Source organism: Balaenoptera physalus (assembly GCF_965194825.1).
Source record: "Balaenoptera physalus genome assembly, chromosome: 8".
NCBI lineage: Eukaryota > Metazoa > Chordata > Mammalia > Artiodactyla > Balaenopteridae > Balaenoptera > Balaenoptera physalus.
This window is the reverse complement of record NC_138887.1, coordinates 34,775,588-34,794,174: the sequence shown is the minus strand read 5'-3', so window position 1 is coordinate 34,794,174 and position 18,587 is coordinate 34,775,588.

Here is an 18,587-nt window from a genome sequence, read left to right as displayed (position 1 = left end):
AGTAATACTGCGTGGTACCCATCCCATGGGTCCCAAATCTCCAGGTTCTAGGGCATCTTCCTACATCGAAAACATGCATGAGAAACCCAGAAGATGGTACACCGTGTGATCGGGAAACGTTTCTAAAACGCACCTAATTTCTCATCTCCTTGTGCTCGGGTTCGCCATTCCAGCCGCTTAACTAGCAATCTTCCTCTTTGAAGAATCAGCACCTTTAACCTCCTGTTCCGTACAGGTTGCTATTTGTCCTGAGGATGAACGGGAAGAGGGGGAACCAATGAGAGACTAGCTCTAGGTGTTGGGACAGGCACAGGTCACTCTATTTTCCCATCAGGAAGAAGAATTAACCACAGGCTCAGCCTGCCGCCCGGGACCAGAATAGGGCCTGAAGCAATCCTGCGCTTTTGCGGCCAGCTCCCAAGGAAGCGAGTTGAAAAATGGAGCTCAGGGGCACTGCAATTCACAACCCTGCAGTCTTATAAATGATCACTCTCGTCCACAAATATATTGAGGGAAGGCAACGAAGAGGATTTGAAAGCAAGGCAGAATTGCAGGAAACAGATTTCAGGAGGAAGATTCGAATCGCCTTTAAAGCACAGGAAAAGCGGCAAAACCTCGACAATGATGCCGTTGACCAAAAAGGGCGTATGCGTTTTTTCCTGAATATATTCAGGAAAAAACGCATACGCCCTTTTTGGCCAACCAAGCAACCTGGAAAGGCAAATCAGCGCTACAAAGAAGTATCGCTTCCCATCAGTCAAAAGGTCCATGCTGAGTAAAGTGTCAAAACCAGAAATGCAGGACAGGCCATGGAGAAACGGGAGACTTGCTACGCTGATGGGCAGGATGTAAATTGCCAACAGCCACTCTGGAGAAGTGTACGGTGTGTCCTGAAACATCTAAAAAACTCAGATTAGAGAGCATAGGGCACTTTCACTCATGGGCGTATAAAGTGGGAAAACTAAAAATCAGCAAGACACAGGCACCCCAAAGTTTAAGGCTGCTCTGTTGACAAGAACCTCCACTTCGTTACACCTTAAATATCCCAGGAAAGAGAAAAATGGATAAAGAAGTTGTGGTCCTTATGTACAATGGAATATCACTCAGCCATGAAATCAACGTCATAAGGCTAGTAGCAGCATGATGAGTGGATTTAGGTATGACGATTCTAAGTGAAATAAGTCACACAGAAAAAGACACATATCATAAGATATCACTTATAGAGGGAATGTAAAAACAGCTACCCTTGAACTGATTTACAAAACAGAACAGAGTCACACGTTTAGAAAACACACTATGGCTGCTTAACGGGAAAGGTGAGGTGGGGTGATGCATAAAACAAGGGTTTCAAATTAGCTCAGATACCGTTCCATAAACCCAATATGTAATAGACAAGACCTACTCCTAGCTCAGTGAATTGGACTCAACACCCCCTATTCACCGCCCAAGAATATATCTGACTAGTAAGAATCTTAAAACCTATGTATTGATATCTCTCTGTAAGTGAGTCAAGTGGGTGTAAAGCGGCATAAACACAGCAGTGAAAAGCAGCTAAACCCCATTATAAAAATCAATTACTTTTAAACACCCGTGAAACAAAGACAGTGAAAGAGAGAGAAATTCTTACAAAATTCGTTCAGGGGCTGTGATGCCAACTGGATTGACCATATCTAGACCCACAGCTGATTGAGACATAAGGGTGGACACTCTTGGGGCTGAGAGGTTTGGTGAGGTTGGGTGAGCAAATGCACACCCTTTAAAGTAATACTGCGTGGTACCCATCCCATGGGTCCCAAATCTCCAGGTTCTAGGGCATCTTCCTACATCGAAAACATGCATGAGAAACCCAGAAGATGGTACACCGTGTGATCGGGAAACGTTTCTAAAACGCACCTAATTTCTCATCTCCTTGTGCTCGGGTTCGCCATTCCAGCCGCTTAACTAGCAATCTTCCTCTTTGAAGAATCAGCACCTTTAACCTCCTGTTCCGTACAGGTTGCAATTTGTCCTGAGGATGAACGGGAAGAGGGGGAACCAATGAGAGACTAGCTCTAGGTGTTGGGACAGGCACAGGTCACTCTATTTTCCCATCAGGAAGAAGAATTAACCACAGGCTCAGCCTGCCGCCCGGGACCAGAATAGGGCCTGAAGCAATCCTGCGCTTTTGCGGCCAGCTCCCAAGGAAGCGAGTTGAAAAATGGAGCTCAGGGGCACTGCAATTCACAACCCTGCAGTCTTATAAATGATCACTCTCGTCCACAAATATATTGAGGGAAGGCAACGAAGAGGATTTGAAAGCAAGGCAGAATTGCAGGAAACAGATTTCAGGAGGAAGATTCGAATCGCCTTTAAAGCACAGGAAAAGCGGCAAAACCTCGACAATGATGCCGTTGACCAAAAAGGGCGTATGCGTTTTTTCCTGAATATATTCAGGAAAAAACGCATACGCCCTTTTTGGCCAACCAAGCAACCTGGAAAGGCAAATCAGCGCTACAAAGAAGTATCGCTTCCCATCAGTCAAAAGGTCCATGCTGAGTAAAGTGTCAAAACCAGAAATGCAGGACAGGCCATGGTGAAACGGGAGACTTGCTACGCTGATGGGCAGGATGTAAATTGCCAACAGCCACTCTGGAGAAGTGTACGGTGTGTCCTGAAACATCTAAAAAACTCAGATTAGAGAGCATAGGGCACTTTCACTCATGGGCGTATAAAGTGGGAAAACTAAAAATCAGCAAGACACAGGCACCCCAAAGTTTAGGGCTGCTCTGTTGACAAGAACCTCCACTTCGTTACACCTTAAATATCCCAGGAAAGAGAAAAATGGATAAAGAAGTTGTGGTCCTTATGTACAATGGAATATCACTCAGCCATGAAATCAACGTCATAAGGCTAGTAGCAGCATGATGAGTGGATTTAGGTACGACGATTCTAAGTGAAATAAGTCACACAGAAAAAGACACATATCATAAGATATCACTTATAGAGGGAATGTAAAAACAGCTACCCTTGAACTGATTTACAAAACAGAACAGAATCACACGTTTAGAAAACACACTATGGCTGCTTAACGGGAAAGGTGAGGTGGGGTGATGCATAAAACAAGGGTTTCAAATTAGCTCAGATACCGTTCCATAAACCCAATATGTAATAGACAAGACCTACTCCTAGCTCAGTGAATTGGACTCAACACCCCCTATTCACCGCCCAAGAATATATCTGACTAGTAAGAATCTTAAAACCTATGTATTGATATCTCTCTGTAAGTGAGTCAAGTGGGTGTAAAGCGGCATAAACACAGCAGTGAAAAGCAGCTAAACCCCATTATAAAAATCAATTACTTTTAAACACCCGTGAAACAAAGACAGTGAAAGAGAGAGAAATTCTTACAAAATTCGTTCAGGGGCTGTGATGCCAACTGGATTCACCATATCTAGACCCACAGCTGATTGAGACATAAGGGTGGACACTCTTGGGGCTGAGAGGTTTGGTGAGGTTGGGTGAGCAAATGCACACCCTTTAAAGTAATACTGCGTGGTACCCATCCCATGGGTCCCAAATCTCCAGGTTCTAGGGCATCTTCCTACATCGAAAACATGCATGAGAAACCCAGAAGATGGTACACCGTGTGATCGGGAAACGTTTCTAAAACGCACCTAATTTCTCATCTCCTTGTGCTCGGGTTCGCCATTCCAGCCGCTTAACTAGCAATCTTCCTCTTTGAAGAATCAGCACCTTTAACCTCCTGTTCCGTACAGGTTGCAATTTATCCTGAGGATGAACGGGAAGAGGGGGAACCAATGAGAGACTAGCTCTAGGTGTTGGGACAGGCACAGGTCACTCTATTTTCCCATCAGGAAGAAGAATTAACCACAGGCTCAGCCTGCCGCCCGGGACCAGAATAGGGCCTGAAGCAATCCTGCGCTTTTGCGGCCAGCTCCCAAGGAAGCGAGTTGAAAAATGGAGCTCAGGGGCACTGCAATTCACAACCCTGCAGTCTTATAAATGATCACTCTCGTCCACAAATATATTGAGGGAAGGCAACGAAGAGGATTTGAAAGCAAGGCAGAATTGCAGGAAACAGATTTCAGGAGGAAGATTCGAATCGCCTTTAAAGCACAGGAAAAGCGGCAAAACCTCGACAATGATGCCGTTGACCAAAAAGGGCGTATGCGTTTTTTCCTGAATATATTCAGGAAAAAACGCATACGCCCTTTTTGGCCAACCAAGCAACCTGGAAAGGCAAATCAGCGCTACAAAGAAGTATCGCTTCCCATCAGTCAAAAGGTCCATGCTGAGTAAAGTGTCAAACCCAGAAATGCAGGACAGGCCATGGAGAAACGGGAGACTTGCTACGCTGATGGGCAGGATGTAAATTGCCAACAGCCACTCTGGAGAAGTGTACGGTGTGTCCTGAAACATCTAAAAAACTCAGATTAGAGAGCATAGGGCACTTTCACTCATGGGCGTATAAAGTGGGAAAACTAAAAATCAGCAAGACACAGGCACCCCAAAGTTTAGGGCTGCTCTGTTGACAAGAACCTCCACTTCGTTACACCTTAAATATCCCAGGAAAGAGAAAAATGGATAAAGAAGTTGTGGTCCTTATGTACAATGGAATATCACTCAGCCATGAAATCAACGTCATAAGGCTAGTAGCAGCATGATGAGTGGATTTAGGTACGACGATTCTAAGTGAAATAAGTCACACAGAAAAAGACACATATCATAAGATATCACTTATAGAGGGAATGTAAAAACAGCTACCCTTGAACTGATTTACAAAACAGAACAGAGTCACACGTTTAGAAAACACACTATGGCTGCTTAACGGGAAAGGTGAGGTGGGGTGATGCATAAAACAAGGGTTTCAAATTAGCTCAGATACCGTTCCATAAACCCAATATGTAATAGACAAGACCTACTCCTAGCTCAGTGAATTGGACTCAACACCCCCTATTCACCGCCCAAGAATATATCTGACTAGTAAGAATCTTAAAACCTATGTATTGATATCTCTCTGTAAGTGAGTCAAGTGGGTGTAAAGCGGCATAAACACAGCAGTGAAAAGCAGCTAAACCCCATTATAAAAATCAATTACTTTTAAACACCCGTGAAACAAAGACAGTGAAAGAGAGAGAAATTCTTACAAAATTCGTTCAGGGGCTGTGATGCCAACTGGATTGACCATATCTAGACCCACAGCTGATTGAGACATAAGGGTGGACACTCTTGGGGCTGAGAGGTTTGGTGAGGTTGGGTGAGTAAATGCACACCCTTTAAAGTAATACTGCGTGGTACCCATCCCATGGGTCCCAAATCTCCAGGTTCTAGGGCATCTTCCTACATCGAAAACATGCATGAGAAACCCAGAAGGTGGTACACCGTGTGATCGGGAAACGTTTCTAAAACGCACCTAATTTCTCATCTCCTTGTGCTTGGGTTTGCCATTCCAGCCGCTTTACTAGCAATCTCCCTTTTTGAAGAATCAGCACCTTTAACCTCCTTTTACGTAAAGGCTGCAATTTGTCCTGAGGATGAACGGGAAGACGGGGAACCAATGAGAGACTAGCTCTAGGTGTTGGGACAGGCACAGGTCACTCTATTTTCCCATCAGGAAGAAGAATTAACCACAGGCTCAGCCTGCCGCCCGGGACCAGAATAGGGCCTGAAGCAATCCTGCGCTTTTGCGGCCAGCTCCCAAGAAAGCGAGTTGAAAAATGGAGCTCAGGGGCACTGCAATTCACAAACCTGCAGACTTATAAATGATCACTCTCGTCCACAAATATATCGAGGGAAGGCAACGAAGAGGATTTGAAAGCAAGGCAGAATTGCAGGAAAGAGATTTCAGGAGGGAGATTCGAATCGCCTTTAAAGCACAGGAAAAGCGGCAAAACCTCGACAATGATGCCCTTGGCAAAAAAGACGTATGCGTTTTTTCCTGAATATATTCAGGAAAAAACGCATACGCCCTTTTTGGCCAACCAAGCAACCTGGAAAGGCAAATCAGCGCTACAAAGAAGTATCGCTTCCCATCAGTCAAAAGGTCCATGCTGAGTAAAGTGTCAAAACCAGAAATGCAGGACAGCCCATGGAGACACGGGAGCCTTACTACGCTGATGGGCAGGATGTAAATTGCCAACAGCCACTCTGGAGAAGTGTAAGGTGTGTCCTGAAACATCTAAAAAACTCTGCTTAGAGAGCATAGGGCACTTCCACTCATGGGCGTATAAATTGGGAAAACTAAAAATCAGCAAGACACAGGCACCGCAAAGTTTAGGGCTGCCCTGTTGACAAGAACCTCCACTTCATTACACCTTAAATATCCCAGGAAAGAGAAAAATGGATAAAGAAGTTGTGGTCCTTATGTACAATGAAATATCACTCAGCCATGAAATCAACGTCATAAGGCGAGTAGCAGCATGATGAGTGGATTGAGGTACGACGATTCTAAGTGAAATAAGTCACACAGAAAAAGACACTTATCATAAGATATCACTTATAGAGGAAGTGTAAGAACCGCTACCCTTGAACTGTATTACAAAACAGAACAGAGTCACACGTTTAGAAAACACACTATGGCTGCTTAACGGGAAAGGTGAGGTGGGGTGATGCATAAAACTAGGATTTCAAATTAGCTCAGATACCGTTCCATAAACCCAATAGGTAATAGACAAGACCTACTCCTAGTTCAGTGAATTGGACTCAACAACCCCTATTCACCGCGCAAGAATATATCTGACTAGTAAGAATCTTAAAACCTATGTATTGATATCTCTCTGTAAGTGAGTCAAATGGGTGTAAAGCGGCATAAACACAGCAGTGAAAAGCAGCTAAACCCCATTATAAAAATCAATTACTTTTAAAAACCCGTGAAACAAAGACAGTGAAAGAGAGAACAATTCTTACAAAATTCGTGCAGGGGCTGTGATGCCACCTGGATTGACCATATCTAGACCCACAGCTGATTGAGACATAAGGGTGGACACTCTTGGGGCTGAGAGGTTTGGTGAGGTTGGGTGAGGAAACGCAGACCCTTTAAAGTAATACTGCGTGGTACCCATCCCATGGGTCCCAAATCTCCAGGTTCAAGGGCATCTTCCTACATCGAAAACATGCATGAGAAACCCAGAAGATGGTACACCGTGTGATCGGGAAAGGTTTCCAAAATGCACCTCACTTCTCATCTCCTTGTGCTCGGGTTCACCATTCCAGCCGCTTTACTAGCAATCTCCCTCCTTGGAGAATCAGCACCTTTAACCTCCTGTTTCGTACAGGTTGCAATTTGTCCTGAGGATGAATAGGAAGAGGGGGAACCCATCAGAGGGTAGTTTTAGGTGTTGGGAGAGGCACAGGTCACACTAATTTTCATCAGGAAGAAGAATTAACCACAGGCTCAGCCTGCCGCCCGGAACCAGAATAGGGTCTGAAGCCATCCGGCGGTTTTTCGGCCAACTCCCAAAAGAGCGAGTTGAAAAATGGAGATCAGGGGCACTGCAATTCACAAACCTGCAGAGTTATAAATGATAACTCTCGTCAAAAAATATATTGAGGGAAGGCAACGGAGAGGATTTAAAAGCAAGGCTGAATTGCAGGAAACAGATTTCAGGAGGGAGATTCGAATCGCCTTTAAAGCACAGGAAAAGCGGCAAAACCTCGACAATGATGCCCTTGGCCAAAAAGGGCGTATGCGTTTTTTCCTGAATATATTCAGGAAAAAACGCATACGCCCTTTTTGGACAACCAAGAAACCTGGAAAGGCAAATCAGCGCTACAAAGAAGTCTCGCTTCCCATCGCTCAAAAGGGCCATGCTGAATAAAGTGTCAATACCAGAAATGTAGGAAAGGCAATGGAGAAATGGGAGCCTTGCTACGCTGATGGGCAGGATGTAAATTGTGAACAGCCACTCTGGCGAAGTGCACGGTGTGTCCTGAAACATCTACAAAACACAGCTTAGAGATCATAGGGCACTTCCACTCATGGGCGTATATATTGGGAAAACTAAAAATCAGCAAGACACATGCACCCCAAAGTTTAGGGCTGCTCTGTTGACAAGAACCTCCACTTCGTTACACCTTAAATATCCCAGGAAAGAGAAAAATGGATAAAGAAGTTGTGGTCCTTATGTACAATGGAATATCACTCAGCCATGAAATCAACGTCATAAGGCTAGTAGCAGCATGATGAGTGGATTTAGGTACGACGATTCTAAGTGAAATAAGTCACAAAGAAAAAGACACTTATCATAAGATATCACTTATAGAGGGAGTGTAAAAACCGCTACCCTTGAACTGAATTACAAAACAGAACAGAGTCACACGTTTAGAAAACACACTATGGCTGCTTAACGGGAAAGGTGAGGTGGGGTGATGCATAAAACAAGGGTTTCAAATTACCTCAGATACCGTTCCATAAACCCAATATGTAATAGACAAGAACTACTCCTTGCTCCGTGAATTTGACTCAACACCCCCTATTCACCGCCCAAGAATGTATGTGACTAGTAAGAATTTTAAAACTTATGTATTGATATCTCTCTGTAAGTGAGTCAAGTGGGTGTAAAGCGGCTTAAATGCAGCAGTGAAAAGCAGCTAAACCCCATTATAAAAATCAATTACTTTTAAAAACCCGTGAAACAAAGACAGTGAAAGAGACAGAAATTCTTACAAAATTCGTTCAGGGGCTGTGATGCCACCTGGATTGACCATATCTAGACCCACAGCTGATTGAGACATAAGGGTGGACACTCTTGGGGCTGAGAGGTTTGGTGAGGTTGGGTGAGCAAATGCAAACCCTTTAAAGTAATACTGCGTGGTACCCATTCTATGGATCCCAAATCTCCAGGTTCAGTGGAATCTTCCTACAGAGAAAAAATGCTTGGGAAACCCGGTGGATGGTATACAGTGTGATCGAGAAAGGTTTCTGAAACACACCTCATTCCTCATCTCCTGGTGCTCGGGTTCGCCTTTCCAGCTGCTTTACTTACAATCTCCCCACTTGGAGAATCAGCACCTTTAACCTTCTGTTCCGTACAGGTTGTAATTTTTCCTCAGGATGAATGGGAAGAGGGGGAACCCATGAGAGGCTAGCTGTAGCTTTTGGGACAGGCACAGGTAACCCTAATTTCCCATCAGGAAGAAGAATTAACCACAGGCTCAGCTTGCGCCCCGGAAACAGAATAGGGCCTGAAGCAATCCTGCGGGTTTTCGGCCAGCTTCCAAAAAAGCGATTTGGAAAATGGAGCTCAGGAGCATGGCAATTCACAAATCTGCAGAGTTATAAATGATAACTCTCGTCTAAAAATGTATTGAGGTAAGGCAACGAAGAGGATTTCAAAGCAAGACAGAATTGCAGGAAACAGTTTTTCACAGGTAGATTGGACTCGCCTTTAAAGCACATGAAATTCCGCAGAACTTCGACAATGATGCAGTTGGCCAAAAAGGGCGTCTGCGTTCTTTCCTGAATACATTTTGGAAAAAACGCAGATGTTCTTTTTGGCCAACTAAACAAGGGGGCAATGTAAATCAGCATTACAAAAATGTCTCACTTCGCATTGGTCAAAAGGCCCATGCTGAAAAAGTGTAAAACCCAGAAATGCAGGACAGGCCATTGAGAAAACGGAGCCTTGTTATGCTGATCGGCGGGATGTAAATTGCCACCGGCCACTCTTGAGAAGTCTATGCTGTATCTTAAAACTTCTAAAAAACAGAGCTACAGAGCATACAGCACTTCCCCTCATGGGCGTATATCTTGGGAAAACCAAAAAATCGACAAGACACAGGCACCCCAAAGTTTAGGGCTGCTCTGTTTAGAAATACCTCGATTTGGGTACAACTTACATGTCCTTGGAAGGAAAAAATGGAGAAAGAAGATGTGGTACTTATGTACAATAGAATGTTACTCAGCAATTAAATCAATGAAATAAGGCCAGTGGCAGCAACTCGTGCAGACTGAGGTACGATCATTCTAAGTGACATAAGTCAGACATAAAAAGAGACTTATCATAAGGTATCACTTATAGATAGTATCTAAAAATGCCTTCACATGAACGCAATTACAAAACAGAAACGGAGTCACACATTTAGAAAACACACTTATGGCTGCTAAAGGAGAAAGGTGGGGCGGGGTGATGCATAAACCAGGAGGTTGAAATTAGCACAGATACGGTTCCATAAACAAAATAGGTATTCGACAGGACCTACTCTATAGCTCAAAGAGCTGGACTCAGCACACTGTTGTCACCAGAAAAGGATATATAAGACTGGTAAGAATCTGTAAAAGAATTTATTGATGTCTCTCTTTAAGTGAATCAAGTGGATAGATGTAGAGCAGGAAGAAACACAGTATTGAAAATCAGCTATACCCCATTATAAAATTCAATAACAAGAACAAAATAAAGACAGTGAGAGAGAGAGAAATTCTTACAAAATTTGTTCAAGGGCTGTGATGCAACCTGGACCGACCATATCTAGACACAGAGCTGGATGGGACTTAAGGCTCTACACTCGTTGGTCTGAGAGGCTTCGTGAGGATGGGACAGCAAATGCAGCACTTTTAGAGTAATACTGCCTGGCCCCCATTCCATGGGTTCCATATCTCCAGGTGCAGGGGACCCTTCCTACAGCTAAAACATGCATGGCACATCCAGAGGATGGTACACCGTCTGATCTGGAAGAGTTTGGAAAAGTCACCTCATCTCCACGTCTCCTGGTATTCGGGTTCCCCAGCTCCTTTCCTTAGAGTCTCCCCACTTTGGGAAGGCAGCACACTCAACAGCCGGTTTTGCACGGCTTGGAATTTTCCGGTGAAGAAGGGGAATGGCGGGATGGAATGAGACACAAGCCTTAGATGTTTGGACAGGCATATGCCACTCTAGTTTCCTACCTGGAAGAAGAATTTCCCTATCCTTCAGGTGCCCCAGTAACTGGAATGGGTCCGTAGAAATCCTGCCCCTTTGTGTCTGCTTCCCTAAACAAGTTGAAAACTGGTGCTCAGGGGCACTGCAATTCACAAACATGCAGGGTTGTAATTGACACCTCTAATGGAGTCATTTCTTGAGCCAAGTATTCGTAAAGGCGTTGTAAGCAAGGCGGAATTGCAGGAAAGGGATTTCAAGGGGTAGTTTGCACTCGTCATCAAAGCACATGCAAAGCTGCTGAACATCGCCAATGATGCAGTTTGCCAAAAAGGCCGTATGTGTTATTCCTTAATATATTCAGGAAAAACCCTTACTCCATTTTTGGCCAACAAAACAGGCGGGCAATGTAAATTAATACTACAAAGAGATATCACTTCGCACCAGTCAGAATGGCCAACCTCACAAACTGTAAAACCTGAAATGCAGGACAGGGCGTGGAGAAAAGGGAACCCTGACAAGCTGATGGTGGGAATGTAAATTGCTAACAGACACTCTGGAGAAGTGGGTGGTGATTCCTTAAAAATCTAAAAACCAGAGCTTCTGAGCATATGGTGCTTCCACTCCTGGGCCTGTATCTTGGAAAATACGTAAATTGACAGGACCCAGGCACTCTAAAATTTATGCAGCCCTGTTTACAAGAGCCTCTACTCGGAAGCTACCTAAAAGTCCTTGGAGGGAAGAATGGATAAAGAAATTATGGTAGATATGTACAATGGAATATTACTCAGCCATGAAGTGAATGAAATAAGGCCATTTAGGGCCACTCAGAAGGACCTACATACATTCATATTAAGTGTCATAAATCAGGCAATGAAAAATATCATATGATATTACTTATCGGTGGAATCTAAAAATTGATAGAAAGGTACTATCTTACAACACAGAAACAGAGTGCCAGACTTAGAACACAAACTTATGGTTACCAAACTGGAAAGGTGTGTTGGAGGCATAAATCATGAGGTTGGAGTTAGTATATACATATTTACAGAGAGAAAACTTGTAATCAACATGGACCTGCTGTAGAGCACTTGGAACTCTTCTCAACACCCTTTAGTAACCTCAATGGGAAAATAATTCTAAAAAGAATATATAGTTATCTCTGTATAAATGAATCATGTTGGTGTATGTCAAAAATGAACACAACATGATAAATCAACTATATACTCCATTATAAATTTAAAATTAAGTTAAAGAAATGAAAAATGATCACTAAATTTGTTTAGTCGCAGTGAACGTACTAGTGTCACATCCCTGGACACAGACACAATTTGGTCCCAAGGCTGGACTGTTGTAGGCCTGAGGACCTCGGGAGGATATGCCAGCTAATTCGCCCCCCTTGAACATGTGCAACCTGGTCCCCTCTGCATGGGATCACTATCTCCAGATCTAAGTGTGCCCTCATACTACTAAACCAACCCTCTGACACCCAAAGGATGGTGGACTCTCTGGGCTGGATGACATTTGGAAAATCACCTGCTCTCAACATATCCTGGTGTTTGGGTTCCGACCTCCCGACTCCTTCGTAAGGGTCATCCCACTCTACAAGACAGCACCCTCAACAGGTGATTTTGCAGGGGTTTATACTTGTTCGGGGGATGAAGGGTAAGGGGGAAGAAGGAATGGGACAGAAGCCCTTACATGTTTGGACAGGCACATTCCACTCTAATTTAATACCCAAGAACAGGACTTGCCCTACACCTAAGGTTGTCTCAGTAACCAGAGAGGGACAGTAGAAACCCTGCCGCCTTCTGTTTCCCACAACAACAATTCTAAAACTGGACCTTATACGCACTTCATATTCACAATGCCTGGGGAGCTGTAAATGACAACAGCCCTCAAAAAATGTCTTGGGGTAGGTAATCGAAGTAGACTTCAAAACAAGGCAACCTTTCAATAACCCTTTTTCAAGGGGTAAATCTTACTGACACTGTTCAAAAAAAAAAGCACATATGAAGATACTCACCATTGCTTTATGTTAGACAAATGCAAATCAGATGTACCAAGAAGTATCATCTGGAACCACTCAGAATAGCCACCATCACAATGTCTACAAACAAGAAATGCTTCAGAGGGTGTGGAAAAAAGAGAAACCTACTACTTATTTTTTTTTTAATCTGCGTTGGGTCTTCGTTGCTGTGCGCGGCTTTTCTATAGTTGCAGCAAGCGGGGGCTACTCATCATTGTGGTACGAAGCCTGCTCTTTGTGGTGGCTTCTCTTGTTGTGGAGCACAAGCTGTAGGCACACAGGCTTCAGTAGTTGTGGTTCGTAGGGTCTAGAGCGCAGACTGAGTAGTTGTTTTGCACGGGCTTACTTGTTCTGTGGCATGTGAGATCTTCCCGGGCCAGGGCTCCAACCTGTGTCCCCTGAACTGGCAGGCAGATTCTTAACCACTGCACCACCAATTCTATGCTATCGGTGGCAATGCCAATTGGTAACAGCCACTATGGAGCACAGAATGGAGGTTACCAGAGTAAGGGGAGGTGGGAGGGATAAATTGGAAATTGGGATTGACATATACACACCACTATATATAAAAGAGATAACAAATAAGGGCTTACTGTATAGCACAGGGAACTCTACTCAATACTCTGTAATGACCTGTATGGGAAAGGAATCCAAAAAGGATTGGATATATGTATAACTGCTTCACTGTGCTGTGCAGCAGAAAGTAACACAACATTGTAAATCAACTCTATTCCAAAAAAATTGAAATTGAAATGAAATGAAGTAAAATAAAATAAAATAGAGCTACCAGATGATCCAGCAAGTTCCCTCCTGTGTGCATATCTGGAGGAAAGCATAAATCGAAAAGACACATCTTCCCCAATGTTCACTGCAACACTCTTTACAATAGCGAAGACATGGAAGCAACCAAAATGTCCATCAACATATGAATATAGGTAAAGAATATGTGATACATATATATAATGGAATATGACTCAGCCATAAAATAGAGGAAAATAATGCCAGTTGCAGTAACATGGATGGACCTAGAGATGATTGTACTAAGTGAAGTAAGTCAGACAGAGTAAGACAAATATTGGATGATATCACTTCTAGGTGGAAGCTAAAAATTGATACAAATGAACTAACTTACAAAACAGAGGCAGACTCACAGACTTGGAAAACAAACTTATGGTTACCAAAGGGGAGAGGTGGGGGGTAGGGATAAATCAGGAGCTTGGGGTAAACATACGAATACTACTATATATAACAGATAAGCAACAAGGACCTACTGTATAGCACAGGGAGCTCTACTCAGTATTCTGGGAATACCGTTATCAGTAAAGAATCTGATAAAGAATGAATATATGCATATGTGTAACTGAATCACTTGCTGTGCAGCTGAAATGAACACAACATTGTAAATCAACTATACTCCAATAAAATTTAAATTTCAAAAGAAGGAAAATCACCTATATTTCAAAAGAAAAAAAAAGAATTCCCATCTCTTTATATGGCTTGATAGCTTACTTTTTTAGTGCTCAATATTATCCCATTCCCAGAATATATTAATACTATATCATTTCATTCACCTATTGGAGGACACCTTAGTTTCATTCACATTTTGGCAATATTGAATTAGGTGCTATAAATATCCATATGCAGGTTTTCCTCTGGAAGTATGTTTTAAACTACTTTCAGTAAATATCCATGAGAACACTTGACGGATTGTACAGTAAGGGAATGCTCACTATTCTAGCAAGTGTCAATCAGACTACCAAAGTAGCTGTATTATTTTTCATTTCCACCAATGACAAATGACATTTCCTATTGTTCCACATCTCCTACAGAATTTGTTCTTGTCATTGTTCACATTTTAGCCATTCTAAGTGTTACATAGTGGTATGGAATTGTATTTTTAATTTGCTTTTTCATGGCAGCATGTAATCTGGATTATTCTTCTGTATACTTATATGAATAGTGTCTATTTTCTTTGGTGAGGTGTCCATAAAGTATATTGGTCCACATTTTATTTAGGTTGCTTTCATTTTTTTCTACCCAATCTGTATTGGTTTTATTTATTTTCGTGCCTTATTGCATTAGCAGGAATTGGAGTAAAATATGGAAAAGGAGTCATGAAAGGGGACATCCTTGCTTTTACCTGAACTTAGTGGAAAAGCTTCATGGTTTTGACCATTAATCATGATGTCAGATAAAAGTTTCCTGTAAATCTTTGTTATCAACTTGAGAAAGCTCCAGTCTATTTCTTTAACTGAGAGTTTTTATGAAGAATGGGTGTTAGATTTTTTCAAAGGTCTTCTGAATCTATTGATATGCTAATGATTGTCTTTAAGGTGTTCATATGATGGATATAATTATTTGATTCTAGAATGTGGAAACAGCCTTTCATACCTGGGATTATTTCCTCTCATTCATGATATAAAATTCTCTCAAAATATTGTTGGATTCGATTTGGTAATATTTTGTTGAGGATTTTTGCATTGATGTTCCTGAGAGATATTGGTCAGTTTTCTTTACTATTCATATGTTCTTCTAAGTTTGGATGTTGTGGATTTAGTGTCAGACATTCATTTGGGGAGATTCTCAGTCATTTTTAAAAAAATATTTTCTGTTCTTTATTATCTTTATTCTCCTCCTGCTATACCCATTATGTATAGGTCACAGCATTTTTCATTGTTCCACAATTATTGATTACTCTGTTCTGTTGATTCCTTTCCCGCCCATTTTCTCTTTTCTTTTGAGATTTAAAGGTTTCTCCTGATATGTCTTCAAGCTCACAGATATTTCTCCTCAGCCAGCTCTTTGACTGCTAAAACAAAATACGAGAGACTTGGTATTTTATAAACAACAGAATATTTTTGTTTTCTCATAATTGCTGAGGCTGAAAAGTTCAAGAACAAGTAACCAGGGGCTTCCCTGGAGGTGCAGTGGTTAAGAATCTGCCTACCAATAAAGGGGACAAGGGTTCAAGCCCTGGTCCAGGAAGATCCCACATACCATGGAACAACTAAGCCCGTGCACCACAAATACCGTGCCTGTGCTCTAGAGTCCACAGGCCACAACTACTGAGCCCGTGAGCCACAACCACTGAAACCCACACGCCTAGAGCCGGTGCTCCGCAACAAGAGAAGCCACTCAATGAGAAGCCCGCACACCGCACCAAAGACCCAACACAGCCAAAAAATTAATTAATTAATTATCTAATTATTTTTTTTAAAAAAAGAACAAGTTGCCAGCTGACTTAGTGTCTGGCGAGGGACCAATTTCTGGTTCATAATGTGGGTCTTCTCGCTCGGCAATGAAATCATGGAATGGGCATAAGATCTTCTGTGTGCTACATTTATTAGGTCACTAATCCCATGTTTGAGGTCTCTGGCTTCATAACCTAATCACCTCCCAAAAGCCCCACCTCCTAATACCATCAACATGGGAGCTGGGTTTCAAAATTTTAAAATTAGAGGTACAAAATATTTACACCATAACAGGGACCACAGAGTTAACTGATTTTTCCTTTCATGTTAAAGGTTTGCACATTTATATTTATTATATAATCCCAAAACCCTTGATTTTTTTTATAAGATTCTTTTTCCGTATACGCCAGTACAGACCACTGAGTAGAGTTCCCTGTGCTATAAAGCAGGTCTTTATCTATTTTATACATAGTAGTGCGTATAAGTCAGTCCCAATCTCCCAATTTATCCCTTCCCCACTTATTCCCTGGTAACCAAAAGTTTGTTTTCTATATCCATGATTCTATTTCTGTTGTGTAAATAAATTCATTTGTACTTTTTTTTTCTTTTATAGATTCCTCATATAAGCAATATCATATGATATCTGTCTTTCTGTGTCTGACTTGCTTCACTCAGTATAACAATCTCTAGGTCCATCCATGTTGCTACAAAACCCTTAATTGTGAAGGAAAACTCTCAATTTTTCCCAGTATCATCAGCAATTCTTTCTGGCAGACACGTGATAACACTTTTTAAACAGGGATATTGAGACCAAGGCTCCTGACCTGCAAACAAACAAAACATCATTCATATAGTGAAAACTTTGCAAATCAAAGGATGAAAGCACTTGGTCTCAATCCCTTTGCACCCACTGCTGACAGAGGGCAGAGGAGTTTGACTCACTAATCTTTCTTACGTGCACTTCTTCCTAATAGGGTATTCCATCTAAAACTTATAAGAAGCGGGGATGTATCATGGAACACACCAATCGCTACTACAGATTCTGAAGCAGCGAAAAAAAAAAAAAAACATGATAAATCCATCCAAAGGGTTCTGTCCACATTGTTACAATAGTTTCCTTCACACTGTGAACCCTTTTCAAACCCTATCACTTGAACCTATTTTTATTTTTTTCAACAAAAATAATGTTAATCTGCAGTCAGACACTCCAGTAATATTACACTATCCCTTGTGCAAGTATGTAGGGATTTGAGGAGCTATGGGAGGCTACCATGAGAGGTTGCCTAGAGTAATTAGGACATTTCATTTAATGTTGGTTCTTCTCCCTAAGATGTCTGCTATCCTCTTCTTTTTGTAGCTACTAGCATTGAGAAAGTGACCAAGATAAGGCCCTTCTCTTTTACTGCCCATGAATGGAACTGTGATTAACCCCACAGAACTTGGTGCTTCCAGAATCCCCTGAACCTACTGACCTTCCATGCATGGCACAACATAGATAAGGATGGTGACGTGTATCCTTGTATAGAGCATGTTATAAAATGTTTGACTCTTCCCTTCCTCATAATTCCAAAGAATAGGTTTCTTTGGATTTCTGCTTAATGCTGCTGGAGTTGGTACATAAGTTGAGGGAGGTATCAGGTCACACCAAAAGAGAGGGTAACTGCACAGAAAATACAAGCAGGTACATTTCTGTGTAGTTTCAAGCAGCTTATTGGCTATATCAACCATGGTGACATGTTGACCCTTCCTCTTTCTACTAGTAGTACAACAAACATAAAGGATATTTAGGCTGCTTGTTTTATCCCCACCTCTCACAATTGATCTGCATTAACATATAGGACAATGAAGGGCCCTTTCTACCATCTTAACCAATATTTGAGAACTAGAAAATGTCCAGATTTTTCTGGGTTTTATTTTCATATTCCTCAATCAGGCCTATGAAGGAATCTTACCTATTGTGTTTATTAATGAAGTCATATCTCTGACGGCATCCCATCATCAACCAAACTGGAAAGAAATTTGAAGGGTCTTCGATTTTACCATATTTGAAATAACAATATTTTAGCCTGACACGTTTTTGGATTTTAGAAAAAAAATATTTTAAATGAGACAAAAAATCATTTTTATGACACAAAAAGACAGCAATAGTTTTATATTTTTATCTCTTCCACTTACACACAAGTGTCTCATGGGGTTATGTAAAGCTCTCCTGTTGGGTGCTGTGCATGGTGCAAGTATGGATTAAAACTTAGGAATCTTAAGCTTCAGTCACCTGAAACATTTAAATTAGGATGCAAGCAATCCTGTCCAACATTTGAAAAGAGCAAGACACTCTCTTTATTTTATTTGTTAGGTAATTAATCTGTCTTTTCCCCAAGGAGAGAAACAAGTGGCATCTTCCATCAATGTGTTGCACAAATATCTTTGAACAGAGAGTGCAAGCAGAGGCTGATACAGGATGTGAAAAAAAAAATGAGAGACCCTTGTGGCATTTTCTCCTAACTTATTGCAATC